At 37.8% G+C, this 24135-nt stretch overlaps 1 protein-coding gene across 5 annotated transcripts in view; it reads right to left on the minus strand.

Moving 5' to 3' along the window:
• The window catches only part of GCNT1 (glucosaminyl (N-acetyl) transferase 1), a 25911-nt gene extending 19967 nt beyond the window's left edge, over nucleotides 1–5944 (minus strand). The window contains exons 1-2 of one of the 5 annotated variants that reach the window (XM_072404129.1): nucleotides 5743–5944; nucleotides 3455–3642 (exon numbers count right to left, since the gene is read on the minus strand). The gene's annotated coding sequence lies outside the window, so the exon portion shown is untranslated. Of the gene's footprint in view, nucleotides 1–258; nucleotides 377–3454; nucleotides 3643–5621 lie in introns of those variants that run through there. The other 4 variants (XM_072404130.1, XM_072404127.1, XM_072404128.1 and 1 more) reach the window with 4 other exon arrangements.
• Between the last annotated feature and the right edge of the window lie 18191 nt (nucleotides 5945–24135).

A 24135-nucleotide genomic window follows, 5' to 3' on the forward strand; every position in this document is an offset into this window, starting at 1 on the left:
GTGTCCCCAATAGAAGGGTCCCTGGAACAAGTGTCCCCAATAGAAGGGTCCCTGCAACAAGTGTCCCCAAATAGAAGGGTCCCCTGGAACAAGTGTCCCCAATAGAAGGGTCCCCTGCAACAAGTGTCCCCAAATAGAAGGGTCCCCTGGAACAAGTGTCCCCAATAGAAGGGTTCCCCTGACTCTCCTCGGGGTAAACTCCCCTAATCTCCCCCTGCCCCGGGAGGAGGGTCAGGTGTGGGGAGCCCCTGGTCTTACCCTGTATGTCCTCCATGTGGGTGGTGTGTACATCCTCCGTGATCCCGCCGTTCCCGGACTGTATGAGCAGCCAGCCCGCGTCTCTCCTCGGCTCCCCTCAGTCCTATCTCACGGCACCACCCCGCCCCCTGCCCTCCATCCCTGGCAACTCCCTCGTAGCGCCACCTCCTGCCAGCCCCGCACCTTTATCCTCTCCCCCAGGCGCTCTGTGGCCAGGGTGAGATTATAGCGCGTCATCCCAAACACCACCAACCAGTGCGAGGGACTACCGCCACCCAGCGGCCATACACGTGTAGTGCAGGCTGAGTACCAGGGGGAGATTAGTGTTCTCAGAGGAAAGGCCTGGACATCACAGGGGGGGAAACCTTTCCACTTCTAATCATTAGTTATCTATGTTTAGTTTTAACCTCATGGACAATTCATTTCTGTCCGTAATAATATGTATAAAACATATACATAAAAAAACAAACATTTACTTTGTAGGCCTTTATTTCTTAGGCATACCTCACCCAAATATGTCCAATATTTAATAATAAACTTTAAAAAAAAACATGAAAATCTGTTAAAACATAAAAATACTGAAACATTTATTATAACTGTACAGTAACAGATATAACATAATATAATTATTTTTATATTATAATAATGATTCCTTTGTATTGAATCCAATACAAAATAATTTAAAATCCCCGCCACACTCCCTCGCATGCATTGACGCCACTAGGGACTCCCGGGGAACGTCAGCGCACTTGTCGGGGACAGATCGGACAATGGGATCCAACGCTGGAGGACGCAGTGGGACCAGGTAAGTCTTTATTTTTTATTTGTTTAGCTACCCTGAGTGTGGCTCGGGGTTACCGCTATCAGATGATTTTTTTTACCCCAAGCCACACTAGGGGTTACCGCTCAGAAGGTTAATGTCCTTCAAGCTTGTAAAAGTTTATGTAAAAGATCAGCTGCGGAAAAGTCATAGAGCCTGGGGGGCTGAAAGGTTTAATGTCTCAGGGGTAGATTGTCATCTCTGCAGTCTGTAGGAGTGAAATGGATGAAATCTATAATAACACACACAAGCTAGGATTTTATACAAAAACATTTATAGCCATAAAGCTCTGTACAGATGTCAGATTTTTTTTTCTGGAAACAATCCTTCATTTCCACGAACAAAGGAGTGCTGAACACACAATACTGTTTTATTCTATGACAGAAATGACCTGTCCATGAGGATACGCAAAAGGTAACTGTTGTCCACTCCTCATTCCTCATCGGTCATTCATCAATCCACCATGTTAGGGGACCGCTGTACATTTGCTTTAGCACAACTGTTCATCCAGGGCAGCCTTTCCCAACCTTTCTACCCTTGATGAACCCTTGTAATAATTTTCAGTGCTTAGGGAATCGACACTAACCATTTTTTAAAAGGGGTTAATGGGAAAAATATCTGGAAGAATGCCCCCCCACCCCCACATTGATGGATAAATTAATACCTACAGGCACCTAAAAACATCTGTCATGTCACATAGCTGGTTCTACCAAGTGGCATCAGACCCAGAACTATGCAGGCATCATTATTGGGACGTAACCAGCCACATTTTCCTGATGCAGGAAAGCTAAGGAGAATAGTAGTTCAGATCACCTAATTTGATCCACACCTCACTGCTTTCTCTCTGCCTTGTCTCTACATATTTCTGAAAGCCTCCTAAAGTACTTTGTTTTGTCCCTTACTAAAATCCCTATTCAGATTCGCCACAACCATGCAACTCTATCTCTTTATCTACCATACACATTAATGCAACAGTCCTTGTACCTACAAAATTTGCACACTGATCAAACATGAACCTAAAACACTGACTGAACATTCATTAAAGTATATTTAAACCAAAGAGCAAAACACCAAATATTGCAGTTCACCAGTATTTAAATAGTGGATTTATTTTTATATGATTCTGACAATATTCTCAGGTGAAAAAGTCCATTCACTGTACTAAAGTAATGGAGAAGCAGTGTTTTCACCCAAGAACAAGCAGCATATTAGGGCTCTTTGTTATTTTTTAAACTGAAAAGTCAAATGTTAAAAAAATTGATGATTGACAGGCAAGGACAGCAGTGTTTTTGGACTTCGATTCAATCAGCAATAAATCCGTTATATCTTACTTCTCCTTGTAATTTCACTTAATGTGTTGATAAGCATATACAGCACGGCCAGTCATAGTAGGTCCCAAATCATTAGCTTAAAACCATGTTAGTGCTTGTTATGGCCGATGACTAGGATTTCCTCCGGCTTCCGCCTCACTCTGTGTCCCACTGCTATTCTGTTTGGCTTACATGCGGCATCAACTCTGCTGTCCTTGCCTGTCCTCACCCTTTGGGGTGGGGCTTTATGTGTTGCAGGAATCAGATATTTCTGCCTCCCTTTCTTTCCTGAAGAAGCAGTTTTAAACCATGAAACGCGTCGAAAATCAGCAGTGTATGCCCCTAGGATTGGGCAACCCAGACAGAAATATGTGATTGTGTCTGTCGCAAATTTTTAAGGGTTTCTTATGTAAATGTTCTTAATGTAATTAAATAAGGATATTGTTTTTAGTTACATATGGTATATATTTGTTAATTGAGTATTAGTGGCCTTGAAAGTCCCATATATTTAGGTAAATCCTCAAACCCCTAATTCTTTTTTTTATTGAGAAATAATTGTATTTCTGTATGTATAAATATCATTTATACACTGTATTGCTCAAGCAAATTATAGTTCCACTTAACATTGCCATCCCTCTGCATCTAATAATATATGCAGGATATACAGACACTTCCTGAACAAGTGTTCTCATTCATGAAAAAGCTCCAACAGTGCATATGCATACACGTCCTTTACAGCTCTTCACTTCCTCCTAGCCTATCCTTCCTATGTTTCCATGGGACAGCAGGTCACTTCTAATCGTATTGTTAGCACTACAGATTTATACAGACATCACCCACACAGTTTTGGCAGATCTGCAGTAACATGACCACAAATAAACTATTTTGTGGCTAACCACTAAATATATACATATATATATATATATATATATATATATATATATATATATATATATATATATATTTCAATGCCAAGGCTAGCCTGTAAAAGTACTTCAATTCAGCACAGTTTTGTCTATTTTGTATTTAAAGTGAAACTAAACAAAATAAAAAAAATGACACTTACCTTAAGTTCTGCAGATCCCTTGATCACGCTGGAGATGTCCTTGATCCGGTCCCTAGCCATCCTAGAATTCTCCTTCACCCCAGCGGGGAGGAAGCATCGGGCGCCGCCATCTTTCTCTGTCTTCTTCCTTCTTTTGGGTACGTCACCCAAACTCGCACTGTGCAGGTGCCATATTGGGTGGCGTAGCCCTTGTAAAGTGGAAAAAAAGAGTGTCAATCTCACTGCGCATCCTGGGATGCATGACGTAGGTATCAAGACACGATGGGCCTGATTTATGAAAGCTCTCCATGGTTGGGTAGGATACAATTTCATTAGTAAAGCCGAGTGATCCTGAAATGGATCTGGCCCAGGATTGAAAACATTTTCTAAAAACTACATTTTATAACATGTGCTAAAAAAAGGCAATTGCAGCACAAAACCTATAAATAATAAATATATGTGCAAGCATCATGATTCATTGATAACAGTATATATTAATTCTGTAATCCCTCTATTTTTAGAAAATATATATTAACTCCTGTGGTGTGGACTCTCCAATCAATTTTGAAGTCCAAGATGTTCCAATGTATAATAAATATAGGAACTGAGAATCTTTACTTAAAACATTGTGAAAAATATTCACATGAATTTTCCATTCATGTGGACAGCAAATTCCCTTAAAATATCCTATCATGTAAAGATGATTCTCACAAGTTCTCGATTCTCCTTTAGTAAATCAGTTTCAATGGCACAACATCAAAAAGGTTAATCACCGGAGAATGTCATTTGCGTGTATGGTTGCCATAGCTGATGAATGGTTTGTATGTACTGCACAGGGTACAAAGGCTAGGTATATCTTTGTGTTTTTTTTATCACTGTACAGTCTTAAAGATCCAACACATTTTTTGCCAGAGCTACAATGCAAAAAATGTTATTTATGAAAGACAAAATGCAGATTTGTTCTGATTTCTTTCACTTGTGATTCTTACAGCAGATATTCTTGTTCACAACATTAGGGAAGTTATTAGTTAGTTTGTAGCTGAACACTGTTGTTGTTGTTGTTGGATGCACTGTACCATCAGATGAAACAATCCTCATCTGTATGGTGCATAAAAAACCTTATCTCAATGAAAACTTCCAAGTGAAGGTCCCTGAAAAAAGCAGAAACAACAATCTGCATGCTATTACCTTTATTAGCCAGAAAAGCAGCTTCTGTGCTTCTCATTCAGTGTTAAGTCAAAAAGGCAATCAAATCATAATTGTTTTATATCTAATACATTCCTTTCTCCTGTTGTTCCAAATGTATGTATTCAATTACACCCTATAAAACCTTATACACAGAGAAGTTCCCTATATTCTCTGTAGTTGCAGCCTATATATATATATATATATATGTATATATATACTGTATAGAGTTATTGCGTGAACTGTGTAAGAACGAATGTAATAATTCTGTGAATTTAGATCTCCGTTAAATGTGTTTTGGTTTGTTACAAGGACCTGAGATTGTGGTTAAGGTTTGCAAATTGAATTCTCCTTTCTAATAGGAAAGCCCTTCTGATCAACTAGTCAGCCTCAAAGGACAATGGAATGATGGTGTTTAGCTAAGAAGTCAGGGAAATAAGACCCAATAATAATATAAAAAAAAAATTCCAAGAGCACAGAGGATGCTTTCTGGTGACCAAAGGTAATAGCACAGTTATTCTTCAATTACACAACTTGTTTTCAGTTACCATAAAGGCATTTACCTGCAGAAAAAGCAGGTGAAACATACTGTCACCTGGAGTCATCTTGTTTTTTTTCAGACATAGTAGTGCCCCTCTGAGGGATCCCTTGAATTGCGGTACGGAACTATAACAAGAGCCATTACTGGTAGTTTTTCCTCCTTAGTTGTAGTTGCTGGCTTTGATGTTAAGTATACTACAAACATATGTACAAACATACACTATAATGCAATATACATTACAAGCACACCTTACAAACAGATGTTGGCAAGATTTAAAGGGTTAACTGCTTTTGTGGACTTCTACCTTTTCACCTATGCTGGCACAAATGTCTACCTGCATTTGTACAGCAAAGTGGGTTTTGCTATTTGATGTAGACCTATAGCTTTTGTTCTTTTTGTTAAAATGTAATCAATTCAGTGTATCAGCATTTAGCAAATATTGTGAGTTATTCTTGCAATTACCTTAAAGTAATGTTGATTTTACTTTCACAGTTTTACAAGCTTCCTGCTCCTTCTTTGTAACAGATTTCTATTGAAGCTGTTTTACAGGCACTTAAATAGTGAAATGCAGCAACATGCTCACCTAAAGAAAGAAATATTTGCTCTTAGATTTTCTAATGAAACCTTGCCTGTTCCAGCCAGAATTCTGTGTGCTGGGTGATCGGTCCCCTTAATGCTTTCCGGTAGTCCAGGTCAGAAGCAGAGTAAGCAAAGCCTTTACCTTTATGCCAGGCATTATAGTTTTATGCTAGGAATAGGAAACGATGTAGGACACACCTTCTTCTGTCCGTCACCTGGAAGGCTTTCACAAACCCTGTAATGACATCTTAAAGAGTTTTATATGGCTTATACAAGATAAGATAAAAAGTCAGACCGAGCCATGGTGTACAAAGGAAAGGGCAAGATTGTGGGTACAATTCTAAAAAGTCAAAAAATCAGCTTTAAAATAAAGATTTGTGGATTACAAAGAGAAGGGAAAATCACCCCCACATAACTGTAAATCATCATATTGTACGGTATATTGTATATCAGCCAACTTACAGACTTGTATTCTGAGAAAGAAAGGCATTTATAGCATTATAACACAATTGAAACACAATTTAATACAACACTATTATGCAACTCAGCTGGAAACAATCACTGAGTCTGTAATTAAATATGACTGTATCAATATTTAGTTAATAATTATACATACAAAGATTAAAAAAAAATATATATATTTTTATTTGGCTTTGACAATTGGATCTTTTTTTACATATTAAAAAAAACACGTAACATTCCCATGTTTGCAAGAAATGATTTTAGATTTATTTACAATATTTACTTAAAATATTGTAGACAATTTAAAAAGTCTACAATTGATTTTAACATATTCCTAACATTAAGTTTGTATAAAGAAAATAAAATAGTATAGTATATACAATAGTATAAAGAATTGCAATCAAAATTGAGACTGCCATTATTGGTAATTGACACGGTCTATATTTACAATGTTTGTATATAGAGGTGCCTCCTGATATAGGAGAATGTTTGAGAAACACTCAACAAAAACTGACCAAGAGGTAATGAGGACAGAATGATTAGCGGTGATGAATTCTTCTAGCCTATTGCAGTTCTTTTCCCCTAAGGAAAGTCCCTGATCAGGTGCTCCGGTGCTAAAGAAAGAAATGTTTTGTATATAATAAATGGTTGGCATTTCTTCTAGTAAAGTACTAGTCTCTTTATTCTACAATATAATGTATATAAAGAAAAAAAATATGTTCAAAGAAAAAAAACTGATCACCAATCAACTACATGTAAAGACTGGTGCAATAAATATATTTTTGGTATGGGATTTAGATATACTTTAAAGCTCTATGTATTGGAGGGGCATCTCAGTGCTGGTATGGACACTGACACTGGGAAGTAAGGTATAAATGAGAAGAAGCCATTTCGTTTGCAAAGGAAGGAAGTTGGGCAGACTGTTACTGAACTCCATAGGTACTCAGCCTATGGACCTTGGAGAGCGTTTATCAATTCTGTTGCACAGCAAGGCAATTGTTAACTAGAAATAATATAAGACAAACTGTGAAACAGATTTACTACAATAAACACATTAAATACAACAATAATTAATTTCTCCCTCATCTAAAGTAATACTAAAATGGAAACCTGACCATTACAACTTCCTAATTGTGCACTTCTCTATAGTAAAAATCAATCTCATTTTAGTAATAAATCTCTCTTAGACTTTTTCAATATGCTGCAGTTGGTTGCCCATGGTTACAGGAATAGGGGGTACACAAATATGCTGTAAACATGTCGAGGGGCTTGGTGATCAAAAGACTTATTTGAGTCTGTGTCCCTAATTTGCCTGATAAATGTCCCCTTGTGTAACTACAATGTCTAAGGAGGCCTTGCCCCCCATTAATTATTTTTGTAGGTTGGGATAGAGTTATGCAGTAATAAAACCTCCATTGCTATCTGTGATCCCACTGGGCCTGAATGGGTAGTGTGGTGGCTCAGAGGTAGCACTCTTGCCTTTGCAGTGCTAAGTCCCAAGTTCAAATCTTGGCCAGGATGCTATCTGCATGGAGTTTGCAGGTTCTGTCTGTGTGGGTTTCCTCCCAAGAACATGCAGTCAGGTTGGCTTCCCCCTAAAATAAATTGACCTTAGACTGTATAAATGACATATGACCATGGTAGGGATATTAGATTGTGAGCCCCTTTGAGGGACAGTTAGTGATGCAATTATGGACATTGTGCAGCGCTGTGTTATTTGATGGTGCTATATAAATACTGGTAGGGAAATACAAAATTATGGGTTGTCACTGGAAGCGGTATAAAAGGGAAAGCTCCCAAGTGGGACACAAAAAGAATATATAGGAACATTTTGTAAGGCGACGAGAATAAAGCAAATGTAACAACTTTAATCCATGCTTTAATGCCCTTTTTTGACTGATGAATTCACATGAACTGACCTGGAGAAAAAAAAAAAAAACAACAGATGCAAAAATACAAGACATGGTCCACACATGCAATATATACATATTGATTTATATGAAAAATGTTCCTTAACAAATCTTCATGGATGAATATATACATTCTTGAAGAACTTGGTTTAGTACCTGATTATATTTTTATCTTGTTAATACTTCCTTTATATGTTGTCTTGGTGATCCATTACCTAAATATCTTTGCTTTGCTCCTTAGTATAGTTATCACATCTTGATAAAGCTAGTAATGTTTTTCAGTTCCTCAGGAATCGTGTATGGGTAGGTCTTTCTCCTGTAGTCAGGGAAATTTAACATGGGTGCACTGATATGAGAGAAGTGCACTCTGTTATCAAGTCATAACGTCACGTTAAAGAATGCTTGGCTTTATCGGTCTGCTGCATTTTGAACCTAATGTAAACTTACAGTATAGGAATTTACTGATAGAGGTCACTAATACTATTTTTTGTAACCTGGAATGGAAAAATTCAGCTACACCTGGATTCTTGTATTTGTTATTTTTACGCTGTATATTCATTACATAATATGAAAAAAGGTTTCTTCACTTTAAATGGGGTGAAATGTTGACCTAATAAAATTCCTGGGGGTATTATTCATAATAATAAAACATTATTGTGAGCTATGAAGTATGTACTGTATTGTGCAGTGTATGGATGGGGCCATCCACATTATATCATTTACAGCACAACATACACAATTAACTGGTTTGGTGCATTTAAAATATACAAAGTAGATTGGTATGGCCAATCTTTTAGCAGTGCGAAAAAACCTAGCCTGATTTCTTGTAATACAAAAAATGTATAAAGTAGACAATAATGGGAGGATTAGTAAAGTACTGTGTAAAAACAAGGTGGTCTAGATCAGTGGTCACCAACCTTTTCGGACCTGTGGACCACTAAACTTACTTGCCCCCAGGTCTGGGCCTGCAATGGGAGAGTTGTGTTCAGAAACACAACCCGCCCACTGCCCCGAGCCTGCGATCTGTACAGGACACATGGTCCGTGGCTTTGGCCAGTGCGCCTTACCAGTGGGGTCCTTCTCCTGACCCTGCTGGGGGGGGGCACTGACCAGAGCCACAAACCACTGGTTGGCGAACGCTGTTCTAGATTATATAGCAAACTGCAGAGTTATCAGCTAATACAGAGTGTACAGACTGCATTATTCTGATGTAATATAGGGAGCAGTATAAGCAGCTGGAGAGCTTTAATCAAATTCCTCCAGAACTCCATCATGTGACTATAGTTCCACTTTCTCTAGGAAAAAACACTATTTCATTGAAACTGTGTTTGTCTTTTGCTATGTAAGAGGCTGCTACATGTCACGAGATGAGACACAGACAGACTTTGCACAATTATCCTCAACTCAGTATTTAATTACAAAAATGCAGGAAGGAGAACAGCACCGGTTAGTGGCCTGTACTAACATCTGAGCTAAGAAGGCTCAGTCTATGGCCTGGTTTTAGGATAGAGGATCTCTAAACTGTGACATAACAAAAAGCCCCCTGACAGGTGGATAGGTGGTGGCATTTTTGAGTGCTTGCTACTGGCTCAGGAGAATGTCTGCTTCTATTGTTTAACACAGGGGTCCCCAACCCCCAGTCTCTCTGACTAGTGGGCCACGGTTCTGGCTGGTGCACCCCCCAGCGGGGTTAGGAGAAGGACCCTGCTTGGGGGAGCGCACTGGCCAGAGCCGTGGGCCATGTTTCCCGTATGCATCACAGGCTCAGGCAGTGGGAGGGTTGTGTCCAGAGACAGACCTGCGATAGAAGAGTGGGTGGGTTCTGACATCATGACGTCACTCTGGGGGAAGTTTCTTCCCCTTTGACTGATGTATGGCTCCCTGCGCATACACAGTCTGGAGTCCATGCATTTAGTGATCCGTGAGCTCCAAAAGGCTGGGGACCACTGGTTTACCAGGCAAAAGCCTCTTTCTCAAGTAGCTGTCATCTCAATGAGTCCACCAGGGCATTCCAATTTGGAAGTGTATACATTTACAATAAAAACAATGAACCTAATTTATTAAAGTTCTCCAAGATTGGAGAAGATAGACTATCATTGGAGAACTTGGGTGATCCAGTAAACCTGAAATGGATTTTCTAAATTCATATGCTATTATTTGGCAAATGTTTTTAGTCGTTGATCAAATCCATTCCAGGTTTGCTGGATCACGCAGGTTCACCTGCATATGTCTCCTACCTCCAATCTTATTAAATCAGGTCCAATGAACTATCTGTCAATACCTCAAAACATTGTAACACTGTATATAGTTTATGACTGAATGCTAAAAAAATTGTTTTTATTGTAAATGTATACACTTTACTATTAGTACCACCTAGTAGACTGACATTGACAGCCTCTTTTAAAAACATTTCCAATGATTTTGAATGTAATCTGAAGAATCTGGGGATTTTGCTTGTCCCTAGTCATCATAAGTCTTGCTGAACTCTCAAGAGATAATCAATTCCATTGTACAATTCTGTGCACACATGTAAAAATGTCTCTTTTTATGTTTCCTGAGTTGTAAAAAATCAAGACAACAGAAGAGAATTACGTGTAGACAGCATAACATTTCATTTTTCAAAACACATACCAACCAAACATGTGTTGTAATAGCAAGGGGTATATTTATAAAGCAGTAAATCCGACATTTTCTTAAACATTCAGTAGTGGAGAATATTACAGGTCCATGTGTTTTGAAGGCAGTAATTAATTCTCCACCTGGTAATGTTACAATGAATGTCAGATTCACTGCTTTATAAATAGACTCCTGAGTGTTATAAGCTCATCTTTTATGTGTATCCCTGTTGGAGAGTGTGAGAATTTGAAAATATTTTTATTGAAAGCAATAGAACAGTTCTATATAATTACAGTTCACAAGTTGGCACGTTATGTTACACTGTCAGTAATAAATAAAAGAAAAATCACCCTGTTCTGTAAATAAGAGGAGTCAGCAATACTTAGCAGCAAAGAACGATCCTCCTTAAAAAAACATATCCATATCAAACATACATAAGCTATTATAATAACTAGCAAAGTGTAACAGGCTTTGGATTGGATAATTCATCATTCTCTTTGTTATTTTTTCATCATTAATTATGTAGTAAAGGTAGTTTTTGTATTACTGGGGTGTGTGCTATAGGCCTATGGACTTCACAACTATGGAGGATACTTCAGCCATGCTCAGGTAATCATTTTAAGGTGGTCCTCTGCACAACAACATATAGGCACCAATAATATTGTAAGATTAGTACATGGCTCATCAAAGATGGCTATGTAAAAATAGATCTTAAACATTCACTTTTCATATTTCTGATACCCTACTATCTATGAGCATTCATGAGTATCATGAATTGCCTTGTTTTTTACACTAGAAAAAAACACATAGAAATAAAAAGCTTGTTAACCTAAAATACCTTTGTTGAAACACTTTATTTAATTCTGCACACTTTATAAGATAACAATGCAAATTCACAGGGTGATATACATTATTGGCAACATTTTTTTTAGAAGGGGGTGTTTGGGATTATTTTGCATCTACAAAAAGGGGAGGGGTGAGTAGGGGTACTGAGATGGTCAAACAGTGGGCACATAAGGCTAAACTAAAGGAAAGGGGCATAAAGCGGTACAGGGAATGTGAAAGAGCAGATGGTCAGTCAGAAGGAGCTAGTGGGGATTAAGTATAAAGAAAAAAACTTTAGGGAATGGGAGAGAACAAGAGGCCGGAATCATGTACAGACCAAGTGGGGAATTAGAGAGAATAAAATACATTTTCATGTAGCAGATGTATATATGTAGTTTATGAAAATTATATCAGGCTATAAATATTTATTCATTCAAACTGATTTATTTAAAATACATTTTTAGAAATGTTTAGATAATCAAGATCATTTATTTAAACTACATTCAGAGAACAGTCATATAACCCTCTCCACACACAAGGATAACCAATTACCAACCAGCATACCAGAACATTTTTTAATTAATATTTTGCTGCCTATTGTTACAGGTTGTGCAATGGCTAAATTGATTGGACAAGATATAAAAGTTGGAACAAGCAAGCTACTATGTAAAATTTAGGGCTTGTCACACACAATGGCCCTGATTCATTAAAGCTCTCCAAGGCTGGAGAGAATACTCTTTCACCAGTGAAGCTGGATGATCCAAAAAACCTGGGATGGATCTGGTCCAGGATTCAAAGCATTTGCTAGCAAATAGCAAATGACATTGAAGAAATCTATTCCAGGTTTGCTTGATCACCAAGCTTCACTGGTGAAAGTGTATTCTCTCCAGCCTTGGAGAGCTTTATTAAATCAGGCCCATTGAGTTTTACAGCTTCCTTATACTTACCAACAACTAAGTAGCACAAGGACATTCTGATTAGATATAAATTGAATGGATTGTTCACAAAATACCTTGGATTGCATAGTAGTTAGTGATTTAAAAGAGGTAATATATGCTAAGGATTAGGCACAGATTATCTAATTCACTAGGCCAAAAAAGAGAATTCATATTTGTAATGTAAACTAAACTATCTCCTCCTTAAAGTGGACCTAAACTAAATTTTTTACTTTACATATATAATATTATAAATGTATATTATATCCATGTTATAAAGTAAAAATATTACTTTTTTATTTTTAAATCCAACACCCCTCTCCTTTCTGTCTTGATTGCTGTGGAGATAAAGACTAAATGGTAGCACAGGGCTTCCCGGGATGCCTACAATGTTGGGCATGCACAGAAGGGGAATTTTCCTACACTGAGGGGATGAGATATCGATCTCATACATTAGATCGACACTCTTTTTTTCCCCTTCATAGAAAGCTACGTCATGGCGTGGGACCCTAATAAGGACTTCTCCAGCGCATTTGAGGGGTCTGCGAAAAAAGGTAAGTATGATTTTTAAAAATTTCCGTTTCCACTTTAATTTTATTGTATTTCTTTAGATCGTTTGTGACATTTATAATGTCAGCTGTGCTAGTCTTATTTACACCCTTGCTTACTGCAATTACTTTATTCTTTTCTTCAATCCTTTTTGTCTTATTTTTTTATTTCCTAGCTGCTTTTCTGATAGCAAAACATGCTAATACTTTAGGAGCACTAGTACATATTTGGCAAATTTATTATTGAAATTTGTAATAAACATTACATTAACATCATTGGTGGTATGGGTACATAAAGCTTAATAAGAATATACAATCAGATTGTTACATCTGTGACCATATAAGGAGTAGATATAAACACCCAAATCTCTTCTTTAAACCAATGCTTAGCCAAGTTTACTGCTGGAATTATAATGTAAATAACAAGTGATTGGAATGTATCTTTATCTAGTTGAGCTTTAAAGTTATTTTCACATTGCAGCTATAAATTTTTAATCAGAAAAACTTTGTGGACACAGAGGTAGTAACAGGTTCACCTTTATCTGAACGTATATTGTTTATTATAAGTGTGTGCATTATATCCTAAAGTACATTAAATTGTGCTTACTTAGGAGCCACATTTAGGATCCTCAACTTTGTTAAGGCTTAAATATATGCATGCTTCTCACACCTATGACACTTTATATGTTTTAAACTTTTAAATATTCTAGACGTGTAAAAAAATAATTGTTGCTTCGATTATGTGAGATTACAAAGAGCAGGGACCCCTCACCTAAAAATCAGTAAATACACGATGTTCATGGTGTGCAGGCCTGAAAAAAAAAGAAGAGAAAACTTTCTCAAAACCCTTAAATAAATTGGGGGTGACAAAGTTTATGAAGTCATTATTTTTAATATAAAGCCAAGATCAAGAACATGGGGCACTGACCTCAAGCTAGCAGGTACAGATTGTATTGCAACATACTTTCACCAGAATTATTGAGTAAGTTATAATGAAGCTAATGTAAACAAGCTTAGAACAAGAAGGATCTTTACTCAGACAAAAAGGTTAAAGAATAATCAAAACCTAAAAACAAGAAGAGCAGGCTTGGCGGAGCAATTATTCTATTTCTGCTGTTGCTGTTCATTGTTTCCATTGGCAGATTTACTGGCCTTGGAGATTTGAGTGATAAAATGGATAAAGCTCATCCTGTACAGGAAACGTTCCACTTATTCATCTTACTGGATATGCTGATCTTAATGAAGTATTAATCTCTGATAACATCACTCTCCATTAAAAAGTTTAAGTTCTCAATTTAAATTGTCCAAGTTTAAGACAGGAGCAGATTTAATTTAATTCCTGTTCTGCGTTATTATAACAATTAAGCTACGTACACACTTCCAATTATTATCGTTGGAAAACGAACGACGAACGATCCTGCACGATATATACGAACGATCGTATAGCACCGATCCTGCACATAGAGATAACGACACGATCGTTCGTAGATATTGTACACACAATAGATACGATCGTTTGAGCGATAGAGGAACTATGTGCACGACAGGAAAGTAAACGAACGTTCGTTCATTACGCATGCCCAGAACGTGGACGATCAACGAACGACCGTACACACGAACGATGTTCAACGATCGTTGTCCAATCCGATCCGCCGGTCCGGTCGTTCGTTTCCAACGAGTTTCCTCGTTCGTCGGCGTCGTTGGTTACTTTTTTACGAACGATTTTTTGCCCAATCGATCGTTCGTCGTTCGATTGGAACGATAAAAATTGGAAGTGTGTACGCACCTTAACTCATGTTGGATAGAGATAAGAAGATTATTATTTGTCAAAATAGCTCATTTGCAAACTTTATCAGGATAAGAATATTATATTATGTTGGAATTGTTTCAGCTTTCATTACTTTGTTTCTCTTTTTTTCCTTTTATTTTTATTTTTGATCAAATTAAATAATGAAAGTTATAAAAAAAAGGATAAGAAAATTAATTTAAAGCTACACAGGAGTATATAGCTATAATACATTGGGAGTGTATTTAAAGAAATATATTGTATAGTATATTTGTATACAGTGACCACAAGCTGAAAAACACTTTCATTAGATCCAATAAGATTGCACTGCTGGCCATAAATATTTGGTACACTTTTGCACAATATTTGTATTTTCATTTTTGTATTGCTCTCTTAACCTTTATCTTATTACATTGGATTGTTTTGTAAGCTGCTTACAGTTAAACTCCAACCTTATCTCAGTCTTGCACATTGTTTGGGCTCTTCTACTGTACTGAAAACACATATGATTTACCACAGTTACCCTTACAATGCACATTAAGTTGTAACTTACAATTTTCTATATCCCACAACTTAACTTTTACTACTATCACAATGGGATGACAACCCTTAGGTATGTACACACTTCCAATGGCTCTCGCCCAATAATCGTCGCAGGGCTAATATCAGACGAGAATCTGAAGTGTGTACACCGCGCAGCGTTCATCATCTGAACGACTGTCCTGGCGGATGGGGGAAGGGAAGGGGGAGAGAGCGCAGCGGGGTGTCGCTCTGTCTTTTTCTCCCCCTTCCCTCTGCAAAGAGCAGAGCAGTAATGTATGTACAGAGCTCGTTCATGCATCGTGCAGTGCACAGTCGTTGGAAAGGATCGTGAAAGATCCTTTCCAACGAACTATATTTGGAAGTGTGTACGCGGCTTTAAAGCCAAAAGTGATAAGCATTTTGGGTTCATTGTTCCTGGGGAACACTAGAAATGTTTCTTTTCTCCCCTACTCCCTATTCTGAATAATAGTATTGATGTTCTGTTCTCCAGTATGGACTTATATGGCAATATATGGCAAATATGGCAATATATAAAAGTAACGGACGTGACCAAGCAGAACCCAAAGCCAGCTTTACAACAAGTAAACAATACTGATACTGCCAGAATGTAATAAATACATTATTCAAATTAAAAATTCAAAAGCAATAAATACTGGAGAACAAAACATCAATACTGCCATTAAGAATAGAGAGTCGAGGGGAGAAAAGAAACATTTCTTGTGTTCCCCAGGAACAATGAACTCAAGTATCACTTTTGGCTTTAAAGTTGACATCACATTGTGAGAGTAGTAAAGTTAAATTGTGGAATAAAATGTCTTTATTTTACTTTATGTCCAGCAGGGATATAGACATATATCATAATAATATTTTTTTCAAACATTCTGTGTTTATTGATTTTGAAAAAAAAAATATTACACCACAAAAACAGTTCTAATTCTAATAGAAACAAAATATAATAATATTTTACATGATAGAAAGAAATGTACCCGTCTTCATTTTTATTAAATTTACATTCTCTACTCTTGTAGCAGTTTTTACTGATATTACAGTCATGAAAACAAAGGCTAATTTATCTAAGCTAGTCTTCAGGCTGTCTTTTGTTACAAATAGTTCTGAAATTCTTTCTGAGCACAAGAATCTCTATTCATAAAGCCTAGTCACAAAATCTTGAAGAATTTTCCCTCTAATCTTCAATGAATATAATCTACCTGAAAACTTCAAAGGGCTATTTAATACTTGGAAAGCAGAAAACAGCTCCTGAATGGCTGTTGCTATAACATCAGCTATACTTCCATTTGACAGGATATCCAGTTCCAAGCTAAACATTGATCATTGCAGCAAAATGTATTACTAGAGGAAGAGGATATTCTTTTATTATGCTTGAGGAGACCTGTACATTCCACATTAATAAATACCAATCACTTTCTTCAGGCTATGTAACAGTCGGTATCCATCTAGATTATGGACTTTAAGTTTCATATCTGCAAAGTATCTAAACTGTGTACTATTTGTTTTTCCCTTTAGGTATTGTTTATGGTTTTTATGATTTACTACCCTGTTCCTTAATTTCCAATTTCCTCCCATCCCTCACTTTACCCCAGTTATTGATAATGTTTTCATTGGTTTTAGGTTGTTAATGTTTATATTGTATATTATTATTTCTTTGCTCACCACCTTTTCAATGAAAATTATATTTAGAAAAAATATATATCAATCATAATTGTAAGAATTGTTAAGACCACACTGCACTGCGCAAACCCCAGTTGTACAGAAATGGTTTGTAAAAGCAAAACTAATCTTATATATATATATATATATATTGTTGCAATTATTGTTGTTGGAAAGAATCTTTCACGATCCTTTTCAATGACTAAGGACTGCACGATGCATGAACGAGTGCTGTACATACAGCATCGCTCTGCTCTATGGAGAGGGGAGGAGGAGAACGACAGAGCGGCACCCTGCTGCGCGCTCTCCCCCTTCCCTTTAGGAAGCATCCCTTGCATTAGGATTCATTCATTGTCCGGGCGCTGTATACACGCCAGATTCTTGTCCGATATCGGCCCTGAGCCAATTATCGGGCGAGAACTATTGGATGTGTGTACTTAGCTTAAGTTCCTTTCAGAATGAAAAGTATCTTAAGATAAATACCTGAGTATGGGTAATTCCTGTGATTTTTGGCATCACACAGAATCATTTTTTTGTCTGCAACAAAATAATACAAAAATTTAGCAATGTCAGTGTGCAGTTTCTTTTATCTTACGGTTTCAAAGTTTTGCAAAGTTTTATGGATAGTCTAAAATAGCTAGTTTTAAAAGGTACAGCTGTTATTGACTATTAAAATCATGTATTTTGTAATGGCACATGCCTCCATTGTGCAATAGGTCCCCTAAACTATAGTACATTTTTATTAAGACAAATTAGAGTTTTTTTTAGAATGTCTGTTAGTTATTGTTAAGAAGACTTTGATAACAAACAGCAAGTTCTTAAAACAAAATCGACTGGTTTCACCAAATGACTTTTGACCCTTATCCCATAAACTGTAGTAATATCCAACAGTCTACAGTAAATCAGCAATTCTTCTGCCAGTAATGCACACATAGTTACTCTCCTGAGCTCTGAAGGTTTATTTCTTCCATGAGGTGGCCCATGCATATGTGATAATTATAGAGAACAATATGTTATATAAATAAACAAGAAAGTGTGTGTGTGGGCTATCAGTTGGATATCCTGAGGATAATCAAAGTGACCTTGAATAACGTTTTTTCAAACTGAACTTCCCTGTCTGTGAACCTTGATGGAATATGTTGCATCCAAATAAAGAAAGAATATTTTTTGTTTAAAAAAAATAGGTTTTAAAATCAGCAAACAACTTTAAAATATACAACTGGGTAATTACTATAAAAGTTTTTGGGTGAAAAGTTTTAGATTTATTTTACTTATGTAATATAGACAGATAATCAATATATAGATTAATTTAGTTAAGTTCTAAAATAAGGATACAACTAACATAACATAACAACTAACCTATTTATTAGGTATGAAATATTCTGTCTGCCTTGCAATGTAACATAACTGAGAGTATTCTTTCATATATTTTGCCCTTTTGATAAGAGTAATATATCATGTATGTAATATTTCTTGTGTATTGTAAGGATTTTTATAATTTGTAGTGTAAAACATAAAACTAAGAAAAAGAGATTTTCTTGATTTGTCATGGCTGAACCCAAAAGGGGGATGTAATATTACCCTTTAAATAAATATGACACAATGGGCCTGATTTATTACATACTGTATAACTGTATATGTATATACTCAAGTATAAACCAAGATTCTTTTTGACCTGAGATAACGAACCTTGTTTTTTATTTTGGTCCCTCCAATAGATGACACTGTGTATCCATGTGTATAACGAACTCCTGCTGTGCAGTTTAACATTAAAGAGTTTGTTTCACATTTTACATGAGGATACAGCACCATCTAATGTACAAATGATCATTTATGAGCAAGCAATTTGTAAAAATTGAAAATAGAGCCCAAGTGACTTTTTTTCCTTAATAAATATTTTGAAAATAACACGTCATGGATTTATTTATTCACATTCATTTTATTGATATGTTTTTATTATTATTTTAGGTATTATTATTATTAATAATAAACGGGATGTATATAGCGCCAACATGTTACGTAGCACTGGACATTAAAAAGGAGTTGCAAATGACAGACAGATACAGACAGTGACACAGGAGGAGGAGAGGACCCTGCCCCAAAGAGCTTACAATCTAGGAGGTGGGGGGAGTATCACACTATAGGGGGGATATGGAATGAAGGGAGGTAGTGAGAGTTTTTAGAGACAGAAGAAAACAAGTAGGCAAGTTTGAAAAGATTAGTTTTGAGTGCTTTTTTAAAGGATCCGAAAATAGTTGCCAGCATTTTAGTTGAATACTGTTTAAAATTTTAGCAGTGTAAGCCAAGTATGTGCTATAACCAGTAAAATGTTGTGTACACTTGCATGGTTATGGAAGAAGTTCACCACCCACAAGTTTAGTTCCACTTTACTCCTTTATGTGTCCAATTATTGGAAGCATAAATTTGTTAAAAAATAACATATTTTATTAACATATAAAGAAAAATGTTTGGAGTTTGTGTTTTTATTGGCTTATTGGTGTAAATCCTGGTACAGAAGTCAGATGGACATCAGATCTCCATAGCTAGATGAACAAATGATTGGTGTACATAAAATGCCATTCTTTTCTAAGAGAGGAGGGGGATCGATGAGCAAATAGCACCCAACTTGGGTCATTTCCAAGCTGTCATTTATAGACATTTTGTCATTTATAGAGTGGTGAACAGAAAAAAGCAACACGCTACATTGAAATCAAAACCAAGTTAAAACATCCAGAGAAACCTGCCATATGCAATAAATGTAAAGCTTTAGCAGTATATTTCAGACATGTTTGGTACTTGTTTGAAGCAGTGGAGTCCACAGTTTTAGCCTGACAATAAATTTGGAGTTACTAATGAAGGGTTTACCTGAAAATCAGTGTTGGTGTAATTGACTCTTTTTGTACAAGCTGGTGCTTCCATATTTTTGCTATTGTATCAAATACATAGATGGGCCACTAGAGGGAGTTTTGAATGATTAACAGCCAACCCCTCTGTTGGTGATTACATGACAAATTAAAAGCTGCGAAGATTCAACTCATATGGTTCCATCTATCACTAAAACATCACAATGCAATGCAAAGGAAAGAACTATGATATTGTAGAAGGATGCAATCTGCATGGTATATCACACACACTAAGAGACTGACTGGTTAGAAAATGTATAATACTGCTTAGTTATTTGCCACGTTTTCTCCTTCATTCCAGACATGGAGACATAATTTCCACCCAACGAAGTGGAACATTTCAGAAAGTGGAGTCGGTGCAAGAATCTTCATCATACTTTCGACCTTGACACCTCCATCACCTTCCTGGGATTGGGTGTAGGCTAAGTGGTGGGCATGGTGTAGGGGAAGTGGTGGGCAGGGTGTAGGATGAGTGGTGGGTAGGGTGTAGGATGAGTGGTGTGCAAGGTGTAGGATGAGTGGTGGGTAAGATGTAGGTGGAGAGCTGGGCAGGGTGTAGGCTGAGTGGTGGGCAGGATGTAGGTTGAGGGCCCACCACTCAGCCTATGCTGAGTGGTGGGCAAGGGTTAGGCTGAGTGGTGGGCAGGGGGTAGGCTAAGTGGTGGGCAGGGTGTAGGCTAAGTGCTGGGCAGGGGGAAGGCTCAGTGGTGGGAAGGATGTAGGGGGAGTGGTGGGCAGGGTGTATGGGGAGTGGTAGGCAGGGTGTAGAATGAGTGCTGGGTAAGGTGTAGGTGGAGAGGTTGGCAGGGTGTAAGTGGAATTGTGGGAAGGATATAGGGGGAGTGGTGGGCAGGATGTAGGTTGAGTGATGGGCAAAGGGTAGGCTGAGTGGTGGGCAGGGGGTAGGCTAAGTGGTGGGCAGGGGGTAGGTTCAGTGGTGGGAAGGCTGTAGGCAGAGTGGTGGGCAGGATGTAGGTGGAGTGGTGGGCAAAGGGCAGGCTGAGTGGTGGGCAGGGGGTAGGCTAAGTGATGGGCAGAGTGTAGGCCAAGTGCTGGGCAGGGGAGAGGCTCAGTGGTGGGAAGGATGTAGGCGGATGGCTGGGAAGGGTGTATGGGGAGTGGTGGGCAAGGGGTAGGCTGAGTGGTGGGAAGGATGTAGGCGAAGTGGTAGGCAGGGTGTAGGATGAGTGGTGGGCAGGGGGTAGGATGAGTGGTGGGCAGGGTGTAGGCAGAGTAGTGGGCAGGGTGTAGGCGGAGTGGTGGGCAGAGGGTAGGATGAGTGGTGGGCAGGGTGTAGGATGAGTGGTGGGCAGGGTGTAGGAGGAGTGGTGAGCAGGGTGTAGGCTTACTGGTGGGCGGGGTGTAGGATGAGTGGTGGGCAGGGTATAGGCTGAGTATGTAATCAAAGTCCTACAAGGCAAGGCTGATGTCTAGTTTTACTGCATCTTGACCCAGTTTGTGCAACTATTTGACTGCTTACAAATGCATATAATACAAATGTTTGTAGCCAGTTTTATGTAATATACTTTCCTGTATTATAATCTAATTCATGTGTTGCAGAGGAAAGGAAGGCCGAGCCTGGGGTGCTAGAGAGTAGTGGGCGGAGCTCGGTGCAGTTAGATGGAGGAGATGTGGGTGGGGCCTGTTGCTATGCTGTAGGAAGGTATACTGGGCCGGGAACTGGGAGCCTAATCCTATGAAATTCGATAAGTGCGTATCCCAGGGGGCTCCGGTAGGACTTTGGATTTTTGTGTTTTTAAAATAAATTATCTACCATTGTAAATAAAGTAAAAATGTCAGTACCCTAATGCTCAAGGATTTTCTCATGGGACACCGGTGCCTGCCTCTTGTCATTTGAGGCCCCACAACTCACCTTCCGTGAACTGGCACCGGTCCACGGCCGGGGAGTTGGGGGCCACTGTTTTACAGGAATGTTGCGGTGACCTCCTGGTCTAATGAAGGGTTCTGTGATGGACATTTACCATTATTGATGTTACATACACATATTGGTGCTGTTCATGAACCACCTGGTAAAGCAGAATATATAACAAATGTAAAAGCTTTTTAATGTCATTCCAGCAAGGCAATATTTGATATACAGTAGATATAAAAACAAAAAGCTAGGACATATATGTGTTTTAATACTTACTTAAACTCAATTTCACAAGAAAGGTAATGTCAAAGATATACGGGCTGAAGAGTCAATCAATCACACCAATAATGTTTGAGGATGTGAAACTTTAAAAAAGCCACCCTGTCTATTGTAATGATCCCCTTGGTAAAGGCCTCATCTATTAGTTTATAGAATTGTTGTTGATGGGTAATAAAATCTCCTGGGTGGATAATACAGGGATTTATTATGAAGAATCTGATGACACATTTTTTTTTATATTGATCGTTATCCATCACCCATATATTGCTGCCTTTGTCCGCAGGTTTTATAGCAATGCTTTTTATTGCATTTGTTTTTAGTTGCATATGTGCTTTTCCTTTTGGATATATTAAGATTAGATGGTATAGCTTGTACCTAGTGGTGGAAATGTAGTTGATGTGCATTGAGATATATATATATATATATATATATATATATATATATGAGTAATACAGCTAAAGAACCAGGTCTTTAAAGCATGGAGCTCTATTTTGGTCAAACATTGTCCTGTTTCGTTTTTGAAGAGTAACATTTTGCAAATCAAAAAACATGATGTCTTTGGTTATTGTATAGCTATCAATATTTAGAAATGGACAAAAAATCACACACAATTGTAGCACCAAGTGATAACTCTATAATAAAATTATATAAAAAATTACTTCAAATATTGCCTTGCATTGCAAAGATTGCCCATTTCTTCCTATGATTTCTCATGTCATGGGCTTGGCCACAAGCAACATTCATGGATGATATTGCCTTTGTTTAAAACAAGCAATCCACATTTATGTGCTTCCACTACCAAGCTGAGGGGAGTAAGCCAATTCAGATTCGCGCTCCCTATTGTGAAGGCTGGAATCCGGCTGGTAGTGAGGCGAGTGTACGCGCACACTCGAGTCCGGACCGCGGTAATCCGCGATCGATGGCCGCGCGTACTTTCGCGCTTCCAGCGAGCGTGGATTTTATTGATGAATCAGGGGCATTCTTAGATTTAGAGAATTGCATACGGTATCCCTAGCACTAAGTCCTGCCTCAGATCTTGTTTTGCTTTAGGTAACTACCGGTATGTATTTTAGGTTTGTACAACAATTTGTGTAGGCATTTGCACAAATAAGGTATAGTGAAGGTTTTTTTTATTACTGAAATAATGACTGCAAATGGTGTAGATTCTGAGTGCTCAGGATCCAGCTATCCTACACAACTCCCAGGTCAGCACTTGCACCACAGTACTGGTTCTTAAAGAACCTCTCCGCCTGTCTGAACATAGCTGTAAGAGCCTTCTTTGAGGCAAAATAGCTGTCCTGAGGGAGAATTATCCCTGTGTACAGAAATAATTAGGTTCAAGGACTCTACCTATTTAACTAAGTTTAGGCATTCAATACTAATATACATAATTAAAGGTAACAGCCTAAACTGTGGACTCCAAAGGTTGATGCATATATCAAGATAATGTTCTTGGCTGGTAAGATAATGCAGCATGTTTGTTCACTCTTCAACTGCCATTGCTTATTCACGTGCTCTTTCCATAAACATGGTAGCGTATTTTCACATTCTGTTTCCCTCCATTTCTAGCCCAATGACTTCCTGCTTACCTGGCCTTCAAATTATTAGAGGAAGCTCAGACTAAAGCTCACATAACTATTAATGTACCCTTTAACGTATAAATTGTAGATGAAAAGGAAATTGCATATATACTATGTAAAAATAGTAAAGAAAACAGCCATGACAACAGTTTTTTTATTATTGTTTTTTTTTAATATTAATAACAATAATATAGAATTTTTTGCAGGTTTTAGAATCTTTATCCAGAAAAGGGCGAAAAACCTCTCAGATTGTAGTTGAGAGGTAAAAATTCCCTTTTGACCCCCGATGTTGTTTGGGCGATCAGACTTTGTCCCTGGACAAGCTGCAAGGTAGTTCAATGTAGATTTTTAAAGGTCCGGATTATGGTACTGCCTCGGTATCCTGGAGATTTTCCCTCAGGGTAAGCCAATCTTCTTTAAGGCTCCATTTGATTTTGAAGCACAAGCCCTGTAAGATCAAAGATAATAT

The sequence above is a fragment of the Pyxicephalus adspersus genome, chromosome 3, assembly GCF_032062135.1.
Source record: "Pyxicephalus adspersus chromosome 3, UCB_Pads_2.0, whole genome shotgun sequence".
Lineage (NCBI taxonomy): Eukaryota > Metazoa > Chordata > Amphibia > Anura > Pyxicephalidae > Pyxicephalus > Pyxicephalus adspersus.